The sequence below is a fragment of the Bubalus bubalis genome, chromosome 14 (genome assembly GCF_019923935.1).
Source record: "Bubalus bubalis isolate 160015118507 breed Murrah chromosome 14, NDDB_SH_1, whole genome shotgun sequence".
In the NCBI taxonomy this organism is placed as follows: domain Eukaryota; kingdom Metazoa; phylum Chordata; class Mammalia; order Artiodactyla; family Bovidae; genus Bubalus; species Bubalus bubalis.
The window spans coordinates 40,371,589-40,393,705 of record NC_059170.1 but is presented as its reverse complement, the minus strand read 5'-3'; the positions used below and the strand labels follow the sequence as shown (position 1 = coordinate 40,393,705).

At 40.7% G+C, this 22,117-nt stretch overlaps 1 pseudogene; it reads left to right on the top strand.

Annotated features, from left to right (window-relative positions):
• The first annotated feature begins 10,657 nt into the window (after window positions 1-10,657).
• LOC123329043 lies at window positions 10,658-21,266 on the top strand (annotated as a pseudogene).
• Window positions 21,267-22,117: the final 851 nt, after the last annotated feature.

The window sequence follows — 22,117 nt, the reverse complement described above, 5'->3', positions numbered from 1 at the left end:
ATATTGGACACCTACTGACCTGGGGAGTTCATCTTTCAGTGTCATATCTTTCTGGCCTTTTCATTCTGTTCATGGGGTTCTCACAGCAAGAATGCTAAAATGGTTTTCCATTGCCTTCTCTAGTGAATCACATTTTGTCAGAACTCTTCACAATGACTCGCCCATCTTGGGTGGCCCTGTATGGCATGACTCATAGTTTCATCAATTACAGAAGACTGTGATCCCATGTGATCATTTTGGTTAGTTTTCTGTGATTGTGGTTTTCATTCTGAGGGCCATAGGATTAAAATTCTTGCTCCTCTGTCTGTCATGTGATGGATTTTCAAGCTTCTTGATGGGAGGGACTGACTGTGGGGAAAACTGAGTCTTACTCTGGTAGGCAGGGTCATGCTCAGTAAATCTTTTATCCAATTTTCTGCTGATAGGTGGGGCTGTATTCCTTCCTTGTAGTAGGAAAGTCACTAGGCCATTCACATATGACCTAAATCAAATCCCTTATGATGATATAATGGAAGTGTTTAATAGATTCAAGGGATTAAATTGATACAGAGTGCCTGAACACTATGGATGAGGCTTGTGACACAGTACAGGAGGTGGTGACCAAACCATCCCAAAGAAAAAGAAATGCAAGAAGGCAAAATGGCTGTCTGAGGAGACCTTGCAAATAGCTGAAGAAAGAGGAGAAGGGAAAGGCAAAGGAGTAAGGGAAAGATATACCCAACTGAGCGTAGAGTTCCAAGGAATAGCGAGGAGTGATAAGAAAGCATTCTTAAGTGAACAATGCAAAGAAATAGACTAAAACAATAGAATGTGAAAGACTAAATGTTTCTTCAAGAAAATTAGAGATACCAAGGAAATTTTTCATGTAAAGATGAGGAAAATAAAGGAAATAAATGGTAAGGACCTTAAAAAAGCAGAGGAGATTAAAAAGAGGTGCAAGAATACACCAAAGAACTGTACAAAAAATGTCTTTATGACTTGGATAACCACAATAGTGTGGTCACTTACCTCTAGCCAGAATCCTGGAGTGTGAAGTCTAGTCAGCCTTAGGAAGCATCACTCTGAACAAAATTAGTGGACATGATGGAATTCCAGCTGAGCTATTTCAAATCCTAAAAGATGATGCTATTAAAGTGCTGCACTTAATATGCCAGCAAATTTGGAAAGCAAAGCAGTGGCCATAGGACTGGAAAAAGTCAGTTTTTATTCCAGTCACAAAAAAAGGGCAATGCCAAAGTTTGTTCATATTACTGCAAATTGCACTCATTTCACATGCTAGCAACGTAATGCTCAAAATCCTTTAAGCTAGACTTTAGCAATATGTGAACCAATAACTTTTACAAGCTGCATTTAGAAAATGTGGAGAAAGCAGATCAAATTGCCAATATCTTTTGGGTCATAGAGAAAGCAAGGGAATTCCATAAAAACATCTACCTCTGCTTCTATGACTACTCAAAAGTCTTTGTGTGGATCACAACAAACTGTGGAAAATTCTTAAAGAGATGGTAATAACAGAAAACCTTACCTGCCTCCTGAGAAACCTGTATGCAAGTCAGGAAGCAACAATTAGAACCAGACATAGAACAATGAACTGGTTCAATTGGAAAAGGAGTATGCCAAGGCTGTATATCATCACCCTGCATATTTGACTTATATGTGGAGTACATCAAGCTAAGTGCAGGGTTGGATGAATCACAAGCTGGAATCAAGATCACTGGGAGAAGTATCAATAATCTCAGTTATGCAGATGACTCCACCTTTCTGGCAGAAAGCAAAGAGGAATTAACAGCCTCTTGATGAAGGTGGCAGAGGAGAGTGAAAAGCCTGGCTTAAATTTCAACATTCAAGAAAATAAGATCATTGCAATCAGCCACGTCATGCATGAGTGCATGCTAAGTCACTTTAGTCATGTCTGACTCTTTGCAACCCTATGGACTGTAGCCAGCCAGGCTCCATTGTCCATGGGATTCTCCGAGCAAGGATACTGGAGTGGATTACCATGCCTTCCTTCAGGGAATCTTTCTGACCCAGGTGTAGAGCTCATGCCACTTATATCTCATGCATTGGCAGGCAGGTTCTTTACCACTAGTGCCACCAGGAAGCCTGTCCAGTCCCATTATTTTATGGCAAATAGATGGGAGAAAAATGGAAACAGTGACAGACTTTATTTTCCTGGGCTCCAAAGTCACTGTGAACCATGACTGCATCTAGGAAATTAAGACACTTGTTCCTTGAAAAAAAATCTATGACAAACCTATACAATGTATTAAGAAGTAGAGACATCACTTTGACCACCAAGGTCCATATAGTCAAAATTATGTTTTTTTCAGTAGTCATGTATGGATGTGAGAGTTGAACCATAAAGAAGGCTGAGTGCCACAGAATTGATGCTTTTGAACTGTGGTGCAGGAAAAGACTCTTAGTCCCTTCAACAGCAAGGAGAACAAACCAGTCAATCCTAAAAGAAAACAACCCTGATTATTCATTGGAAGGACTGATGCTGAAGCTCCAATATTTTGCCCCCTGATGCAAACAGCTGACTCATTGGAAAAAGACCCTGACGCTGGGAAAGACAGAGCAGGAGGAGAAGGGCATGACAGAGGATGAGCTGGTTTGATGGCATCACTGACTCAGTGGACATGAGTTTGAGCAAACCCTGGGAGATAGTGAAGGACAGGGAGTCCTTGTGTGCTGTAGTCCATGGAGTGCGGAGTCAGATTCGACTATGTCACTGTACAACAAGAAAACACTTCATTTTTTGTCTTGGAGACTCTTCTGCCATCTTCAGAGACAGTGCATAGTGTCTTGGATTCTCTTATCTAATCCTCCTATATTCCTACCTTCTCTGCCACTACAACCCTCCCAGGTCCCATGTATAAGGACTCTGATTACAGCAGAGTGATCCAGGTAATCCAGGAACATTCCCCATCTCATGATTTTAATGACCTTTGGTAAATAGTTCCCTGGCCAGGTTCGAAACCTGTGCCCCCTGCAGTGGAAGCACTGGACCACCAGGGAAGTCCCAGGTTCAGAAAATTTTAGCCATACTTTCATTAGATACATTTTCTGCCCTTTCCTCCTCTCTTCTGATTCTGGAATCCCTATACTGTGAATGTTGCTGCTGCTAAGTCGCTTCAGTCATGTCTGACTCTGTGCGACTCCATAGACGGAAGCCCACGAGGCTCCCCCGTCCTGGGATTCTCCATGCAAGAACACTGGAGTGGGTTGCCATTTCCTTCTCCAATGCATGAAAGTGAAAAGTGAAAGTGAAGTCGCTCAGTCCTGTCTGACTCTTAGCGACTCCATGGACTACAGCCCACCAGGCCCTCTGTCCATGGGATTTTCCAGGCAAGAGTACTGGAGTGGGGTGCCATTGCCTTCTCCGACACTGTGAATGTTAGTATGTTCTATTCCTTAATTAAGGTAGCATTCTTTTTATGTTTCTAAATTCTGGTAAATTATATTGGTAAACTATTGGTATCTATCTCATAGCTGATTTTTTTCAGGTGTTTATTCTTATTGTTTCATTTGACACAATTTCCTCTCTCTTCTCGTTTTGCTTAACTTCCTCTCTCCCTATGAAGTGAAAGTCGCTCAGTTGTGTCTGACTCCGTATAGTCCATGGAATTCTCCAGGCCAGAATACTGGAGTGGGTTGCTGTTCCATTCTCCAGGGGATCTTCCCAACCCAGGGATCAATCCAAGTCTCCCGCATTGCAGGCAGATTCTTTACTAGCTGAGCCATCAGATTCTTTACAAGCATCCCTATGAGATTAGGTGAAAATTATCTGTCTTCGTCTGCAGGGATGTCCATGTGTGGATGGGTCCCTGTGCAGTCTCTGTACCCAGAGGATCTGGGGCAGAGCTAGAGCTGATGTTGGCAGGGTCATCCCTTCCCCGGAGCATGCTGGCAGCTGGCAGCTTGGTGGGAAAGGGAGAGAAAGGCTACACCAGAGCCAAGTGTGAACAGCAGTTTCTGTGCTCACTGGTTGTCCCGACCCTACTGGGCCTTGTGGGTCCCAAGGTGCTGGAGCAGAACTCTGATGGTTGGGTCCAAACTCATTCCACCCCTTATAAATGTACACTGCCCCTCCTCACCCATGCCCCCCTACACTGGCACTTTTACCCTACAGGGGAGCAGAGCTGGAGGAAGGTGTGCTGGAGCAGCCCCTGGGGCAGGTGGCCATGCATGCGCTACAACCCTGGCACACTGGTCAGGGCTCCAGACCTTGCTTCTCTGGCAACTCTCTAATGGCTGCCCTGCCCCATTCAGATGTGTGTGTGTTCCTCTGTGTGTGTGTGTGTTCACATTCGGGTACCTGAAAGAACAGATAAAAACACACTATTGGTAGATTTGTTCCTTACCACGACTTTCCTTCATTAGTTTTTTCATCATGCTCCTTGTCCTGGGGATCAGTGCAACAGGAAAGCTAAGGGGTTTCAATTCAATTCTGAGTCAGCATCTTGCCTGGACTGAGAATGTCTTTCTGATTCCAGTGAATTTTTGACTGTTTCTTAATGCCCTATGTCCCCCAAAGACACATACCAGTTCTACTCAGGGTTTTATTAATACAAGGTCTAGTCTATATCTCCACCCTTATTCCTTTGTCCCTGACCCATATATATATATATATAGTCCCATATATATATGGGGCCAGGGACTATATATGTATCGTCACCCTGAAGCTGCAATAGCCACTCCAGGTGTTCTTCCATTCGAATTTAGAGGTAACTGGAACAGACTCCAGTCTCCAGGTATCCCCCAAGTTAGTTGGAACATCATACATAAGGTGTTCTGTGACCAGTCTGATTTGAGTGAGGCAACTGGGAACTGATCAAAACTGTACTGCTCCAGGAAGGAGGAGGATCAGTTCAGTTCAGTCGCTCAGTCATGTATGACCAAATGGACTGCAGCACACCAGACTTTCCTGTCTATCACCAACTCTTGGAGTTTAGTCAAACTCATGTCCATTGAGTCAGTGATGCCATCCAACCATCTCATCCTTTGTCTCCCCGTCTCCTCACACCTTCAATCTTTCCCAGCATCAGGATCTTTTCAAACAAGTCAGTTCTTTGCATCAGGTGGCCAGAGTACCATCAGATTTCCTTTAGGATGGACTGGTTGGAAATCCTTGCAGTCCAAGGGACTCTCAAGAGTCTTCTCCAACACCACAGTTCAAAAGCATCAATTCTTCATCACTCAGCTTTATTTATACTCCAACTCTCACATCCATATATGACTACTGGAAAAACCATAGCTTTGACTAGATGGACCTTTGTAGGCAAAGTAATGTCTCTGCTTTTTAAAATGCTGCCTATGATGGTTATAGCTTTTTTTCCAAGAAGTAAGCATCTTTTAATTGCATGGCTGCAGTCAACATCTACAGTGATTTTGGAGCCCCCCAAAATGAAGTCTTTTACTGTTTCCATTGTTTCCCCATCTATTTGCCATGAAGTGATGGGACCAGATGCCATGATCTTAGTTTTCTGAATGCTGAGTTTTAAGTCAACATTTTCAGTCTTCTCTTTCACTCTCATCAAGAGGCTCTTTAGTTTTTCTTCCCTTTCTGCCATAAGGGTAGTGTCATCTATGTATCTGAGGTTATTGATATTTCTCCCAGCAATCTTGGTTCCTGCTTGTGCTTCATCCAGCCTGGCATTTTGCATGATGTACTCTGCATAGAAGTTAAATAAATAGGGTGACAATATACAGCCTTGATGTACTGCTTTCCCGATTTGGAACTAGTCTGCTGTTCCAAGTCCAGTTGTAACTGTTGCTTCTTGACCTGCATACAGATTTCTCAGGAGGCAGGTAAGGTGATCTTGCATTCCCATCTCTTTAAGGATTTTCCACACTTTGTTGTGATCTACACAGTCAAAGTCTTTGGCATAGTCAATGAAGCAGATGTTTTTCTGAAACTCTCCTACTTTTTCTATGATCCAATGGATGTTGGCAATTTGCTCTCTGGTTCATGTGCCTTTTCTAAATCCAGCCTGAACATCTGGAAGTTCACAGTTCATGTACTTTTGAAGCCTGGTTTGGAGAATTTTGAGTACCACTATGATAGCGTGTGAGATGAGTGCACTTGTGCAGTAGGTTGAACATTCTTTGGCATTGCCTTTCGTTGGGATTGGAATGAAAACTGACCTTTTCCAGTCCTGTGGCTACTGCTGAGTTTTTCAAATTTGCTGGCATATTGAGTGCAGCACTTTCACAGCATCATCTTTCAGGATTTGGAATAGCTCAACTGGAATTTCATCACTTCCACTAGCTTTGTTTGTAGTGATGCTTCCTAAGGCCCACTTGATTTCCCATTCCAGGATATATGGCTCTAGGTGAGTGGTCACACCTTCGTGATTATCTGGGTTGTGAAGATCTTTTTTGTATAATTCTTCTGTGTATTCTTGCTACCTCTTCTTAATATCCTCTGCTTCTGTTAGGTCCATACCATTTCTGTCCTTTATTGTGCCCATATTTGCATGAAATGTTCCCTTGGTTTCTCTAATTTTCTTGAAGAGATCTCTAGTCTTTCCTATTCAATTGTTTTCCTCTATTTCTTTGCATTGATCACTGAGGAAGGCTTTCTTATCTCTCCTTGCTATTCTTTGAAACTCCATTCAAATGGGTATATCTTTCCTTTTCTCCTTTGCCTTTCGCTTCTCTTATTTTCTCAGCTATTTTTAAGGCCTCCTCAGACAACCAATAAACTCGTTCCAAATCGGGAAAGCAATACATCAAGGCTGTATATTGTCACCCTATTTATTTAACTTCTATGCAGAGTACATCATGCAAAATGCCAGGCTGGATGAAGCACAAGCAGGAACCAAGATTGCTGGGAGAAATATCAATAACCTCAGATACATAGATGACACTACCCTTATGGCAGAAAGGGAAGAAAAACTAAAGAGCCTCTTGATGAGAGTGAAAGAGAAGACTGAAAATGTTGACTTAAAACTCAGCATTCAGAAAACTAAGATCATGGCATCTGGTCCCATCACTTCATGGCAAATAGATGGGGAAACAGTGAAAACAGTGACAGACTATATTTTTGGGCTCCAAAATCACTGTAGATGTTGACTGCAGCCATGAAATTAAAAGATGCTTACTCCTTGTAAGGAAAGTTATGACCAACCTAGACAGCATTTTAAAAAGCAGAGACGTTACTTTGCCAACAAAAGTCCATCTCATCAAGGCTATGGTTTTTCCAGTAGTCATGTATGAATTTGAAAGTTGAGGTATAAAGAAAGCTGAGCACTGAAGAATTGAAGTTTTTGAACTGTGGTGTTGGAGAAGACTCTTGAGAGTCCCTTGGACAGCAAGGAGATCCAACCAGTCCATCCTAAAGGAAATCAATCCTGAATATTCATTGGAAAGACTGATTCTGAAGCTGAAACTCCAATGCTTTGGCCACCTGATGTGGAGTACTGACTCATTTGAAAAGACCCTGATGCTGGGAAAGATTGAAGGTGGGAGAAGAAGGGGATGACAGAGGATGAGATGGTTGGATGACATCACCGACTCAATGAACATGAGTTTGATAAAGCTCCAAGAGTTAGTGATGGACAGGGATGGCTGGCATGCTTCAGTCCATGGCATCACAAAGAGTTGGACACAACTGAGTGACTGAACTAACAGACAACAGTTTTGCCTCTCTGCATTTCTTTTTCTTGGGGATGGTTGATCACTGCCTCTTGTATGATGTCACAAACCTCTGTCCACAGTTCTTCAGGCACTCTGTCTGTCAGATATAATCCCTTCTATTTGTCCCTTCCACTATATAATCGTAAGGGATTTGATTAAGGTCAAATCTGAATGGTCTAGTGGTTTACCCTACTTTGTTCAATATAAGTCTGAATTTGGCAATAAGGAGATCATGATCTGAGCCATAGTCAGCTCCCAGTCTTGTTTGTGTTGACTGTATAGAGCTTCTCCATCTTTGGCTGCAAAGAGTATAATCAATTTGATTTTGGTATTGAGCATTGGTGATGTCCATGTGTAGAGTCTTCTTTTGTGTTGTTGGAAGAGGGTGTTTGCTATGACTGGTGCATTCTCTTGAGAAAACTCTGTTAGCCTTTGCCCTGTTTCATTCTGTACTCCAAGGCCAAATTTGCCTGTTACTCCAGGTATCTCTTGACTTCCTACTTTTGCATTCCAGTCCCCTATGATGAAAAGGACAACTTTTTTTTTTTTTTTTTGGTATTAGTTCTAGAAGGTCTTGCAGGTCTTCATAGAACTGTTCTGCTTCAGCTTCTTCAGCATTACTGTTCAGGGCATAGACTTGGATTACTGTGATAATGAATGGTTTGTCTTGGAAATGAACAGAGATCATTCTGTCGTTTATGAGATTGGGACCAAGTACTGCATTTCAGACTCTTGTTGACTATGATGGTTACTCCATTTCTTTGAAGGGATTCTTGGCCACAGTAGTAGATATAATGGTCATCTGAGTTAGATTTACCCTTTCCAGTCCATTTTAGTTAACTGATTCCTAAAATGTCTATGTTCACTATTGCCATTTCCTGTTTGACCACTTCCAATTTACCTTGATTCATGGACATAACATTCCAAGTTCCTATGCAATATTGCTTTTTACAGCATCGGACTTTACTTCCATCGCCAGTCACATCCACAACTAGGTGTTGTTTTTGCTTTGGCTCCATCTCTTCATTCTTTCTAGAATTATTTCTTCACTCTTCTCCAACAGCATATTGGGCACCTACTGACCTGGGGAGTACATCTTTAAGTGTCATATCTTCTTGCTTTTTCATACTGCTCATGGGGTTCTCAAGGCAAGAGTACTGAAGTGGTTTGCCATTCCCTTCTCCAGTGGATCACGTTTTGTCAGAAGTCTCCTCCATGACCCGTCCATCTTGGGTGGCCCTAGATGACATGGCTCATAGTTCTTGAATTAGACAAGTCTATGTTCCATGTGATCAGTTTGATTAGGTTTCTGATATTGTGGTTTTCATTCTGTCTGCCCTCTGACAGATAAGGCTAAGAGGCTTATGGAAGCTTCCTGATGGGAGAGACTGACTGTGGAGGAGGAGACAGGTGAGTAAATACCTAATGAAATTCCCTGTCACTCTGTTCTGGATTTTTCCTAGTTGCATGTTCACTTTGTTGCTATAGATCTGTGACTGTTTCCCAGAACTCCTATGAGGTTTTTCAGCTGCCTTCTCCTTCTTTTCTTGTCTTTCCATGGGAGAACTCAGTCCTCCTAGCTCACCATTTTGCTGACATCACAACATATATTAAATTTTATTTGTCTTCACAACATCCCCGTGCATCCGTGTTGCTCTTTGCATTACTCTTTGCAAATTTGTTGTATTTTAAGTTTTTTAATATCAAATTTTCTTTTATGAATAATGTGCAACATTTAGTAAATAATGTAAAATATGTATCAGTTACATTATGTTCAGTTCAGACACTCATTCCTGTCCGACTCTTTGAGACCCCATGAATCGCAGCACGCCAGGCCTCCCTGTCCATTACCAACTCTCGGAGTTTACTCAAACTCACGTCCATTGAGTCGGTGATGCCATCCAGCCATCTCATCCTCTGTTCTCCCCTTCCCCTCCTGCCCCCAATCCCTCCCAGCATCAGAGTCTTTTCCAATGAGTCAACTCTTAGCATGAGGTGGCCAAAGTATTGGAGTTTCAGCTTTAGCATCAGTCCTTCCAATGAACACCCAGGAGTGATCTCCTTTAGAATGAACTGGTTGGATCTCCTTGCAGTCCAAGGGACTCTCAAGAGTCTTCTCCAACACCACAGTTCAAAAGCATCAATTCTTCCGTGCTCAGCTTTCTTCACAGTCCAACTCTCACATCCGTACATGACCACTGGAAAAACCATAGCCTTGACTAGACGGATCTTTGTTGGCAAAGTAATGTCTCTGCTTTTTAATATGCTATCTAGGTTGGTCATAACTTTCCTTCCAAGGAGTAAGCGTCTTTAATTTCATAGCTGCAGTCACCATCTGCAGTGATTTTGGAGCCCCCCAAAAATAAAGTCTGACACTGTTTCCATTATGAGAGTACTCTAAAAGTTATATAACTAGGTACAAGGTATAAACATTCACAGTCTCTTTGCAGAGTGCACATGGTATCCTAAGGCTGTTAATAATTAACCTCCAATAAGTACTTTGCCAAAAGGTCTGGTTTCCGTATCCTGTTCAGGATAATTTTGCTGGAGGGAAATGTAAAAGGGCAAATCTATTTTCATTTGAAGTTTTGATTCTTTATTAAGGGGTAACATTTTGAAAAAATTTTAAAAAATACTTTTAGATTGTGTGGTTTGTGTATGTGTATATGTTTTCATTGTAAGACAGCTGCTTCAATTGATATTTGATCGAAATTGGCTTTGAAATAGAAAAGTGAAAAATATTGCTCTTGTGGAAATTTCTAGTCTAACATATGGTCAATAATTGTTTAGCACATATCATCATTATGTAATAATGTTTTATTGATAAGAAAAAGCAAATAAGTTAACTGATTTCAATCCTGTTCTTACACAATGGGAATTGGTTTAATCATGCTCCTCTTACAATATATCTGCTAACATTGGATGGTGCTGCTGGGGTGTTACCTTCCTGTTTTTCCTAACCTGTGAAGGAAGAAGAAAAAAAATCAGAGCCTACTTACTCAGAGAAGAAACAACAATGAATCCCAAATGATAGAAAGTGAAACTTAATGATGGTCACTTCATTCCTGTCTTGGGATTTGGAACCTATGCACCTGAGGAGATAACAGTAGTGGTTAGGGTTGAGATATAAATAGTAGGCAGATGTAACATGAGTGTAAGGGGACTTGGATTATCACATCATTTTGTCCAGTGTGACTCTGGGAGCGTCACATTGTTCCACTAACCAGGCTAGAACCAATCCCTATGAAAGGGAAGAAAGCATTCAGCATTCACTCTGCATCAGAGTCTGTGGCTGTGCTCACCTGCAGATTATTCTGGGTTCCACTCCAGTTTTCATCTCTTTCCCAGCTTGGCAGAAATGGTGATACTCGGCTGTCAAGAACACTGACTGTCAGCTGCTTTCCTTTGAGGGTGACTGCAATTGCAAAATTTCTCTGTGCATTTTATTATGTAAAATAATAAATAAATAAATGGATGAAGCTCAAACTGGAATCAAGATTTCCGGGAGAAATATCAATAATGTCAGATATGTAGATGACACCATAATAATGGCAGAAAGTGAAGAGGAGTGAAACAGCCTCTTGATGAAGGTAAAAATGGAGAGTGAAAAAGTTGGCTTAAAACTCCACATTCAAAAAACTGAGCTCATGACATCTATTTCCATAACTTTATGGCAAATGGATGGGGAAAATTGTAACACTGACAGACTTTATTTTTTGGGGCTTCAAAATCACTGTGAAGGTGGCAGTAGCCAAGAAATTAAAAGACACTTGCTCCTTGGAAGAAAAGCTGTGACAAACCTGGACATTAAAAATCAGAGATATTACTTTGCCAACAAAGGTCCATACGGTCAAAGCTATGGTTTTTCCAGTAGTCATGTATGGATGTGAGAGTTGGACCATAAAGAGGGCTGTGTGCTGAAGAACTGATGCATCCGAAATGTGATGCTGGAGAAGACTCTTGAGAGTACCTTGGACAGCAATCAGATCAAACAAATCAATCCTAAAGGAAATCAACCCTGAATATTCCTTGGAATGACTGATGCTACAGCTGAAGCTCCAGTACTTTGGCTACCTGATGCTAATGCTGACTCATTGGAAAAGACCCTGATTCTGGGAAAGATTGAAGGCAGGAGAAGAAGGAGGTGACAGAGGATGAGATGGTTTGATGGCATCATTGGCCCAGTGGACACGAGTTTGAGCAAACTCTGGGAGTTAGTGAAGAACAGGGAAGCCTGGCGTGCTGCTGTCCATGGAGTTGCAAAGAATCTGATGCGACTGAGTGAGTGAATAACAAGAGTAATACTTAAGAGAACATCACATTGTATACCTTGAAGAGATACAATTTTTTTTCATTGTATTCTGTCTGTGTGGCTTCACTGGTGGACAGAAGTCTCAGAAGCTTTCACCTTGGTCCTGGTACTTTTACCAGGCACATTGTAACTTTGTTCATTTTGCTTCAAACACCCCACATTATAAATCATATTCATGACTACAACATTTTGTTGAGTTCCTTGGGTTCTTCCAGCAAATCATTGAACCTAGAGGTGGTCTTGCCATCCTCTGATGCCAGCAATCAACCACTGATCACCAGATGTTGATGGGTTTCTGGGTGGTGACCACTTAATTACTCATTAGGAATGTTAAGGGAAGCTGTCATGGGTTCATCACTAAACATACAGAACTAACCAAAGACACAGAAAAATGTTGATTTTGGGGAAGATCAAAGCTTGTTCCTAGCAATTTCTTATGTGGATATTCAACTTCTACCTTTGTTGCTTATGTAGGTTGCTAAGAAAAAAGCTCTGGAATTCACCCCATTCTCTATAGAGGTTGGGTTCCACCATATTGACTGTGCTCATTTGTACCAAAATGAAGAGCAGGTTGGACAGGCCATTCAAAGCAAGATTGCAGATGGCACTGTGAAGAGAGAAGACATATTCTGCACTTCAAAGGTACCATGTGTGTTGTGAGTGTGTGCACATGTGTGCAAGTGATTGTGCCCAGGTGACAATTATAAAACAGGATCATTTGGTGAAGAATTGTTTAGTGAATTATGTTTATTGTACATTACTAAAGTATTAGAGTTTCCTGGTGATTCAGTGGTTAAAACTTGGTGCTTTACTTCCATAAGCCAGGATTTGATCCTTGGTTGGGGAAGTAATATCCCACAAATCACATGGTATGGCCAAAAAATTTTACCTAAAGTATTATTAATACAATTTTTATTCTTTAACCTCTAAAGCTTTGGTGCACATCCTTTTGACCAGAGTTGGTCTGACCAGCCTTGGAAAAGTCACTGAAAAATCTTCAACTGGATTATGTTGATCTCTGTATTATTCATTTTCCTCTGGCTCTGAAGGTTGGAAATTTGTGTGATCACATAAATGTTATATCTTGTGTTAGAATGTTCATCAACTTGCATGGATGGTTGAATTAAGATTTGTCTTAATAGGTTGAAGTGATGATTACGCTAGAGTAGAATCCCCCAAGTAATCATTTGTGATCATTTTTTTACTGAGTTTCTTTGACTCCCTTACATGTCTCCCAGAGAAAGGAGTTAATAATCTGAGGCTCTGCCTGAAAAATTAAAGGAAATAAAATAAGCCAGTTCTGCACACAGTCCTGGTTATGACTCCTGGGTGTCTGGAGATTTCATGAACCAAGAGTTTGGTGCAGCCGTGATGAGCACGACACTGCCTTACATTGAATATGATGAGTTTATCTTGTCTTTTACTCTTTATAGGTGAGATTTGGTGGCACTCCCTCTGGGTGCGTCTGAACTTCATACCTTTATAGGGACTTGGGAGACCTTGCCTACACTCTCCGGGTCTTCAGGTTGATGCTTGTGGACTGCACTTAGCCATTAAGAATATTGTTACTTCGAACTCTTGATTTCAAGTCACAGAAATAAACTCAAGCCATCCGATGAAGAAGAGTTTCATGGACTATGTGGATGGCAAATCCCAGCCACAGGCAGAATTAAGGGTTATAGTACTCTTCAGAAATGTCTTCTTTTTTCTATCCTCTACCATGGTTTGTTTTATTTTTATTGTACATTTTTCATTAGTGGCAAATATGGCCTTGGGGCTGCCTCATCATGGCCATGAACATTTGAGAGCATGTATGGATCATCCATATTCCATATCAACCTAAAAAGAGTCTTGCTGGTTCACATGCCTGCCCTAGGGCATGTGATGCTCAGAGGGAAAAGTAAATCTGAAATCTAGCCCAGGTCAAGATTGAAATTTTTATTCTTGAAATTATGTCATGTAACTTACTGCCATTCCCAGCACAGAAAGGAATTTCAAAATAGGTAAGTACAAGGAACAGAGAAAATTCAGAGAAGTCACTGTGTGTCCCTTTTAGGACCTAGAAAGATTGTATTTATTAAAACGTATATTGAATATAAGAGATTAGAATAAGTCTTCCTATTAAAGACATTGCTGACAACTCTATATATGCAAATCATATTGCAACTATTAGTATCTATAAAGTTGTAAACCTACCTAATGGAGGTTTAATCCCTGGTATCTGGCAGCCTGGCTAAATGCAGATAAATTATTCTGTGACATCTCTAAAATGACTGCTTCCATTCCAGCCAGGGAAGGAATTACTTCCAAAAGATGAAAATGGAAAACTGATATTTGACTCAGTGGATCTCTGTCACACGTGGGAGGTGAGTCCAGGGAGGAGAGAACCAAGGGAGGAGTCAGAAGAGGGGGAACCTCCTTCATTTCTTCCACCTGTGAGAATGGGCCATGGACCATCAGACTCAGCAGTTCATGAATCTAAGGGCTGGGATGCTGGGTTTGTGGGGAGGAAACCATTGCTGAAATGTTCATAGAAAAGAATGGAGGAGGAGAATATGGGACAGTGCAGACAGGCATCTCTTTCCTTTCATGTGATATGTCTTTTGGGGGGTTTTTCTAAGGAGGGAACCATAATTCTTTTTATATCATGACTTCTTCCTGATTTTTCTTCTTTATAGTCAAGGGTAATTTTTGATGGGTGAGTGTGATTACTGATGGTTTGAAGCATTTATTTTTGCTCTAACATTCCATTTAATTGTTCACCACCCCTCCTTCCCAGGCCCTGGAGAAGTGTAAGGATGCAGGGCTGACCAAGTCCATCGGGGTGTCCAACTTCAACCACAAGCAGGTGAGTAGCTCGGCTCCTCTCCCTCCTGCTCTTCAGAACCTCTTTCTTGCCTTGGAGCCAGATGTCTGTCTGTCCTCCCCTCCTGTTCATCTGACCTTTGTGGGTCAGAGGATTCTAGAGAGCAGAGCCTCTCTGGATGGTGTGAATAGAATCTGTAGCAGTATCTCTGCTTGACAGTCTGGGTGGAAAAGGTGGGATGTCTTCCTTCTAAACTGTGGGTAGAACTCAGAACTAGAGGAAGGAGGCATTTCCCTGAGATGAAAGGATAAGCAGATGGAGGGGAAAGTGCCCTGAAGAGAACTGCATCCAGAAGGAAGATGATGAAAACATGGAATCAGAAGTAAATTAATAAAGAGTCAAAACAGCTGAGATGGATTTTAAGGGTTTGTGTGGGGTTCTGATGTCTGAATTCTTGTTCTTGTTGTCTCAGCATTTATGAGTCTTAAACAGGGAGCATAGTTCAGAAAAATGTGTTGGGGGTGATGAAAATCATCCAGGTTAGAGGATGAAGTTAAAGGCTCAAGGTGATACTAGTAATTTATGAAATATTTACTCAGGAACTACTAATCAAATGTATAGCATAGCTTTTGATTACTCAGTCTTGGACTGGTTCTCCCATCCATGTCTATTATAAAATTAACTGTATAAATACACTTTTCTCTGTTTTTCTGTTGTTGTTGACATTTCCAGTTTTCATTTAATGTTCTAGTCTTTCCTTTAACCTTTGAAAACTTTTAGTCTTTCTCTGCCATATTAATATTGCCTTTGCATATAATCTGACACTCTTCTCTTTGGGCATTCTACAGGTGGAATGTCACCCTTATCTCAACCAGAGCAAACTGTTGGATTTCTGCAAGTCACATGAAATTGTTCTTGTTGCCTATGCTACTCTGGGATCCCAATGAGTAAAAGAATGGTATTGAATCCTAATGAAGACAACTGGGAGTTTCCCTGAAATTCAATTTTTAATGAAATAATTTGAATAACACAGTACTCAGATAACTTTCATAGACAGAGGGGATAGAAGGATGGGATGAAATGAATCCTTCTCTTTTATCTTCCCATCACCCAGACAATTTTTCTACATTGTGTTAGCTTGTAGACTCATCAATAACAAATGTCTGTATTGAAATCTATATATAATCCCCCAGTTGAGACCAGAGACACAGGCTGATGTCATGATTTACTTATTAACTAATGAACACATTTGTAAAAATAGATGTTACAAGCCTCACTTAGCTTATATCTAAAATTGGGATAATAATATGTAACTGCTTGGTTTATCATGATAGAAAAATTCAATTTGAAGCATTTCTGTGAACATCTATAGAAAAATAATGATGAAATAAATGTCTCTTATTTTTTTTAATTTTATTTTATTTTTAAACTTTACATAATTGTATTAGTTTTGCCAAATATCGAAATGAATCCGCCACAGGTATACCTGTGTTCCCCATCCTGAACCTTCCTCCCTCCTCCCTCCCCAGACCCTCCCTCTGGGTCATCCCAGTGCACCAGTCCCAAGCATCTAGTATCGTGCATCGAACCTGGACTGGCGACTCATTTCATACATGATATTTTACATGTTTCAATGCCATTCTCCCAAATCTCCCCACCCTCTCCCTCTCCCACAAAGTCCATAAGACTGATCTATACATCAGTGTCTCTTTTGCTGTCTCGTACACAGGGTTATTGTTACCATCTTTCTAAATTCCATATATATGCGTTAGTATACTGTGTTGGTGTTTTTCTTTCTGGCTTACTTCACTCTGTACAATAAGCTCCAGTTTCATCCACCTCATTAGAACTGATTCAATGTCTCTTATTTTTGAGACTACTCAATTTTTATCAATACCTTAAAAAGTGAAATTTAAAAAGAATTCCTGGGCCCCTCTTACTGTTTCTCTATTCATGCCCTTGATTGTAGAAGAAAAACAACCCCTGAGAATTAAAATAATCCACAATTTGGCATTCTGGTCTCAACTTAATAATACATCTGAATCACCTGCAGAGCTCTGAAAACACAGAATGGGAAGTGACACAGTTGAGGGTCTGATTCAGTTTGTCCTCAGCTCAGCCATGGAATTTGAATTTCTGATAAGATCCCAAGTGATGCTGATGCTGCTGGTCCCTGGGCCACACTTTGGGAAGTACTGGTCTAGATTGGACCTACTTGGTCTTTTTGAAAAGCCTCCTAGGAAACTGCGTACTTAGTCTTAGCTCCTCAGCATTTCTGAAATTCTTTCTAGGGTGAACCTAAACCACCCCATTCTCCTGGAGGACCCGGTTTTCTCTGCCATTGCCCCAAAACACAAGAAAATGGCAGCTCTGGTTGCCTTTTGCTACCAGATACAACGTGGGGTTGTGGTTCTGGCCAAGGATAACAACAAGAAGTGGATCAAAGAGAACATGCAGGTGATGAGCAGGGCTGTGGGCAGAGGTTTCCTAAGGAAAATATCGTAGTTTCTCTGTTCTCAATAGACAAAATTGCATTATGTGATTTTTCTTAGACTATTTGAACTGCTCTATCAAAACACTACAGGCTGAGTGGTTGTGAAAAAAATTAAATTTGTTTCTCACAGTTGTGAAGCTGTAGATCTGAGATCAGGGTCCGTGTGGTTGGGTGAGGGCTCTCCTCCAGGTCACAGGCTTCTCCTTATATCTTTACATGTTGGAAGGGCAACAGAGCTCTCCCAAGTCTCTTACATGAATATGATATTATTGAAATCTCATTTGTGAGGGCTCTGCCATCATGACCTACTCCTCCCTCAAAGGCTCCATTTTTAACACCATAACATGTGAATTTGGGGGCACAAAAATTATGGCAGCAATCTTTAGCTTCCAAAGCATTGTGGTTTTATTTAATATTTCCCTGAATACTAATAGGTTTTCATCTTCATACATTTAATCTTCTTGAGTTTCTGTCTTTGTGAGGTTCCTCTTAATGACTTTGTCCACTTTAGCTAGGTTGTTTCTCTTTTGATTTATTTGTAGGGGACCATTATTGTGCCCTTAGCTGTACAGGAAACTCTCCCCAGTTTCAGGATTTAATGTGGAGTTCATGTATGTATCTCTGAATCTGTGGTTTGAAAATCAGCCTGCGCTCAGCTAAGCTGTTGTCCTCCAGGCTGGGCTCTTTTGTGCATTTGGAGTTCAGTGCTGAGCAGCTCGGGAGTTCTGCTTTAGCAGGTGGATGTGGCTCTTGTTAGAGGAGCCTGAAGACTTCTCTGTATAGTTTTTATTGGCTAGAATAAGGCAACTAACCTAGTCTTCTTTTCAGCACAGTGATATGGTTCTCAGTCAGTGAGTGGGGAAAAAAACCTCTTCCTTTGGGGTCACAAAGAGTCGGACATACTAAGTGACTGAATAACAAAAACAACTGTCCATATTTTCCCCAGATTTTCATTGTCACCTCTGTCACATATCAAGGGTCCATAAGTGCATTTCTGCCCACTCTTTTCTATTTAACGATTTCTGTACTGTGTTATTGAAGTAAAAAATAAGTTTTGCTTTTCAGTATGATATGTTCTTCTATTTTAAGGATGTTTTGACTGTTTTTGACTAGCTCTTCTCTTATTTAAAATTCAGTACTACTATACCACCTTCCACAACAGAATATGTGTTTAAGTCTTTGGTTCATGTTGCATTGAAACAAGAGAACTCTTTGGAGAAAATGAATTTCTTTACAAAATTGAGCTTTCCATTTCATTGTTATAACATGAATTTTCAATAATTTGCTGTTCCTTAATGTTTAAACACTTTTCATAACTCTCCCCAGGAAGGTATATACATAAAGTTTTTTTTTTAGATCCAATCATAGATAATGAGTAGTTTGATATCAGATTCCTGAACAGGCTTTCTCAGGGGAGCTTCCTTCCTATACTGCTTCAGCTGAACACTGTCACCCTTAGGGTATGTTGGGGAGAGGCAATCAGTCTAATGTCAGCTCAGGTTCAGGTATCAAGTCAGGAGTGTTTGGAAAAAATTGGTTTTAGATTTTTTTGTCTCAAGTAATTCACTTAGAAAGATAAGCAACTGATGCGCTGTAATGTTTGTGAGGTGGACAGAGAAGGAGAAGGTGTGGGAAGGGAGAGGTGAGAACTGAGCAGAAGGTCCCTGGCTTGTTCACCTGGAAGCTGAGGAGAGACATGCCTTCCCTGTCCCCTCTTCTTGCCTCCATCCAGCTGGAAAGTCCTCCAGTCCCCAGGGGGAGGCCAGCTCCTTGAGGGAGAGGTCAATGTGATTCTTCTTTCCTTCCAGGTGTTTGACTTTGAACTGACTCCAGAAGACATGAAAACAATCGATGGCCTCAACAGAAATATAAGATATTACGAATTTCACCTGTAAGTGACTTGCCGATGTTTCCCACAAATACTGTTTTCTGTAGCAGGCAGGTCAGCAGGAGAGCTTAGCTTTTTAAAAACTTAATTCCAGGAAAAAGTGCTGATTTCTAGAGTAGGAGTAAACCAGGGGCTTCCTGCAGACCTCAGACCAGAGGTTTCTTCCAGGGCTCTGTCTCTGATCAAGAGAAATGTGATGGGGCCCAGGCCAGCCCATCGATAAAATCACCTGAGTTGACATCGTGGTGAATTCACTACTTTGTGCCCCTAATCCCTGTGTCTTGTGTACCTTCTCTCAAGGCTGAGGGGCCCAGGAAACACAGAGGGCACAGTGCCTGCATACCTGTATTCTTTCAGGGTCCTGTGAACATGTTTAATCTCTATTTCTTTCTACATCAGTGGAAAATTATTATATTAATAATAACTGTATAATAATGAATCCATCATGAATTGCATTCAAGTTTTTTTGTTGTTTTTAGTCACTCAGTCATTTCCAACCCTTGGTATCCCATGGACTGTAGCCCGCCAGGCTTCTCTGTCCCTGGGATTTCCCAGGCAAGAATACTGAAGTGAGTTGCCATTTCCTTCTTCAGGGGATCTTGCTGACTCAGGGATCAAACCCATGTCCCCTGCTTTGCAGGTGGATCCTTTACCACTGAGACACCTAGGAAGCCCGCAATCATGTTAACCCCAACACAACTCTAAAATGTACTGTAGATGTTTTTTTTATGGAGGAGGGTCCTAGAAAGGCCAACATCCATCAGTGCTATGATGTCACATGGGCCTGCCCCACCCTGTCCCCTAAGTGTCTGGTGGACATTCTCCCTAATGGACACTTCTTCACCAAGACACCATCTGCTTCCTACAAATCGATCACTTCACTGCCCTTTCTTCCCTATTACAACTCCCATGTCCTCATCCTTGTTATCTCACAAAACTGAATTACAAGTAGATCATGAGCTTAACTGACCCTCCAGTGAGTGACTGCTTAGCAGGACACACTCAGGTAAGATCGTCTGGGTCTCTCTGGTTTCTTGAGTCAAGACTCACACCAGTGTTGTATTTGTCCATCAGGGGTTCATCCCCTGGGGAGCTCCTACCCTCTTGACTTTTATTTAGTGACTAACATTGAATTTCAGCTGCCTAATTACTGCAGGAAGATGTCAGGATTGAAGGGACAGAGGGCTAATCAAACAGGGAGAATTTGGAAGCGAGTTTAGAGAGAAGAGAATACCAGTTATTGGAGAAATGAAATTTTGTTTCCAATGACAGATTTCAGAACTCTCCCTATTGTTTGTATAGCTGTACCATGCTTCTGATAAAAGACATTATAATTGAAATAAAGGTGGAGAGTTACTTTTTTGCACTTAAAGGCTTTTTAAGTATAATTGTATGTTTTCCTTCATTAGGCTGTGAGTGCCTAGACTCATTTATCTTTGTGGGCTCGGGTCATTAGCCAGGCTCCTGGTACTTGGAATTGCTTAGAATGCATTCTTTAATGAATCAAATTGAAAAAGGCAAATTCTGAAAGAAAAGTAGAAACATAGAAAAATGAAAAAAGCAGTAATAGTAATTACTACATAACCAATGTTTGACTAAATTAAAAACGTAATAATCCCACTTTGAACTATATGCTTATTCAGGTGCACATGGTAGCTCTCCTATAGATGACAAGTTCCTTACTGGAGGTGCTCTGTATTTTTGGAGTGCTCAGTATTTGCTTATCCATGGATGTGTGGAAAAGGGCAGCTAATTTGTTCACCTTTTCATCAACTAGGGACTGAAGAAGTTCTACCTGTGTTTGAAATGACCTCCACAGTTAGCCCTAAGTCTTGTGTGCTCATATAAATTGTAACCTGAATCCAACTACCTGTCACTGTGGAGTGATATCACACGTGAATGTTGGGACTGGACATGCAGGTGCTGTGTGCACATGGAGCAGGCATCTGCATGTGTGCTTGTTGGGGGAGAATGAGGGACGTGTTTGTATATTTAGACAAATATATCCTGACTGCATCTATCGAGCAGCAGTTTTTGACAACATGACAGATTTAATAAGTTAATCCACCTCCTCTCTTTCAGTGGTGTTGGTTAGCCCGGCTATCCATTTTCTGAAGAATATTGACTCTCAGCTCTCACTGTGGTTCTTTGAGAATTACTTGCTTCTAGGACTATGAAAAGGATTTTTGTACTTGGTGGAGGTGTTTAAATGAAGTGTCTGAATGTTTGAAAGTTTGCCTTTCCTTTAAAAAAATAAACACTTTATGAAACAATAAAGACTTCAAAGTAAGAATACTTATTTTGTGATAGTGAAAAAATGCAAAATACAAAAAGTTTCAAAGTTGAAAAGAAATGATAGAGAATAAAGATAAGCTGTGATTAACTCTTAATACTTAAATGTGGTGCCTTTTCCTTATGATTTTCCTGTAGAAATGTGTGCATGTTTTCATTTACAAAGGGAAAAGATCTTCAATTACAAGTTTTCTACTTATTTTTAACTTAGCATAATTATCTTGGTAAAATAAAAATATGACTTAAAAATCCAGTATTATATTTTGCTTACTACAAAGCAGCATATCTTATTCTTTTATTTAATTTCTTAATTTTTGCCCATGCTTAGCATTTTGATGAATTTTTATATATTTTGCCATTGATTCATTGGTTGTCATTCACTCATTAATTCAGCAAAACTTTATTGAATATTCTTTAGTAACACATGGTATTATCAATAAATATCAATTAAAATGAGAAATTCTTGAGTCAATAGCCCACTAGAGGATAAGACTGTGAATGAAATCAAGAGGACTTAGCTGTTAGAAATGAGTAAGTGCCTGTAGGAGATAATTCTGCACAATCTTTCTCATTTCTGTACATCTGTTAGGCAGAGACACCAACTATCCTTCACCCCACACAACTTTTCATTTGTACAAGAAACAGCCTTGCAACATAGAGGCAGTGGCTCCATTCATTACTCTG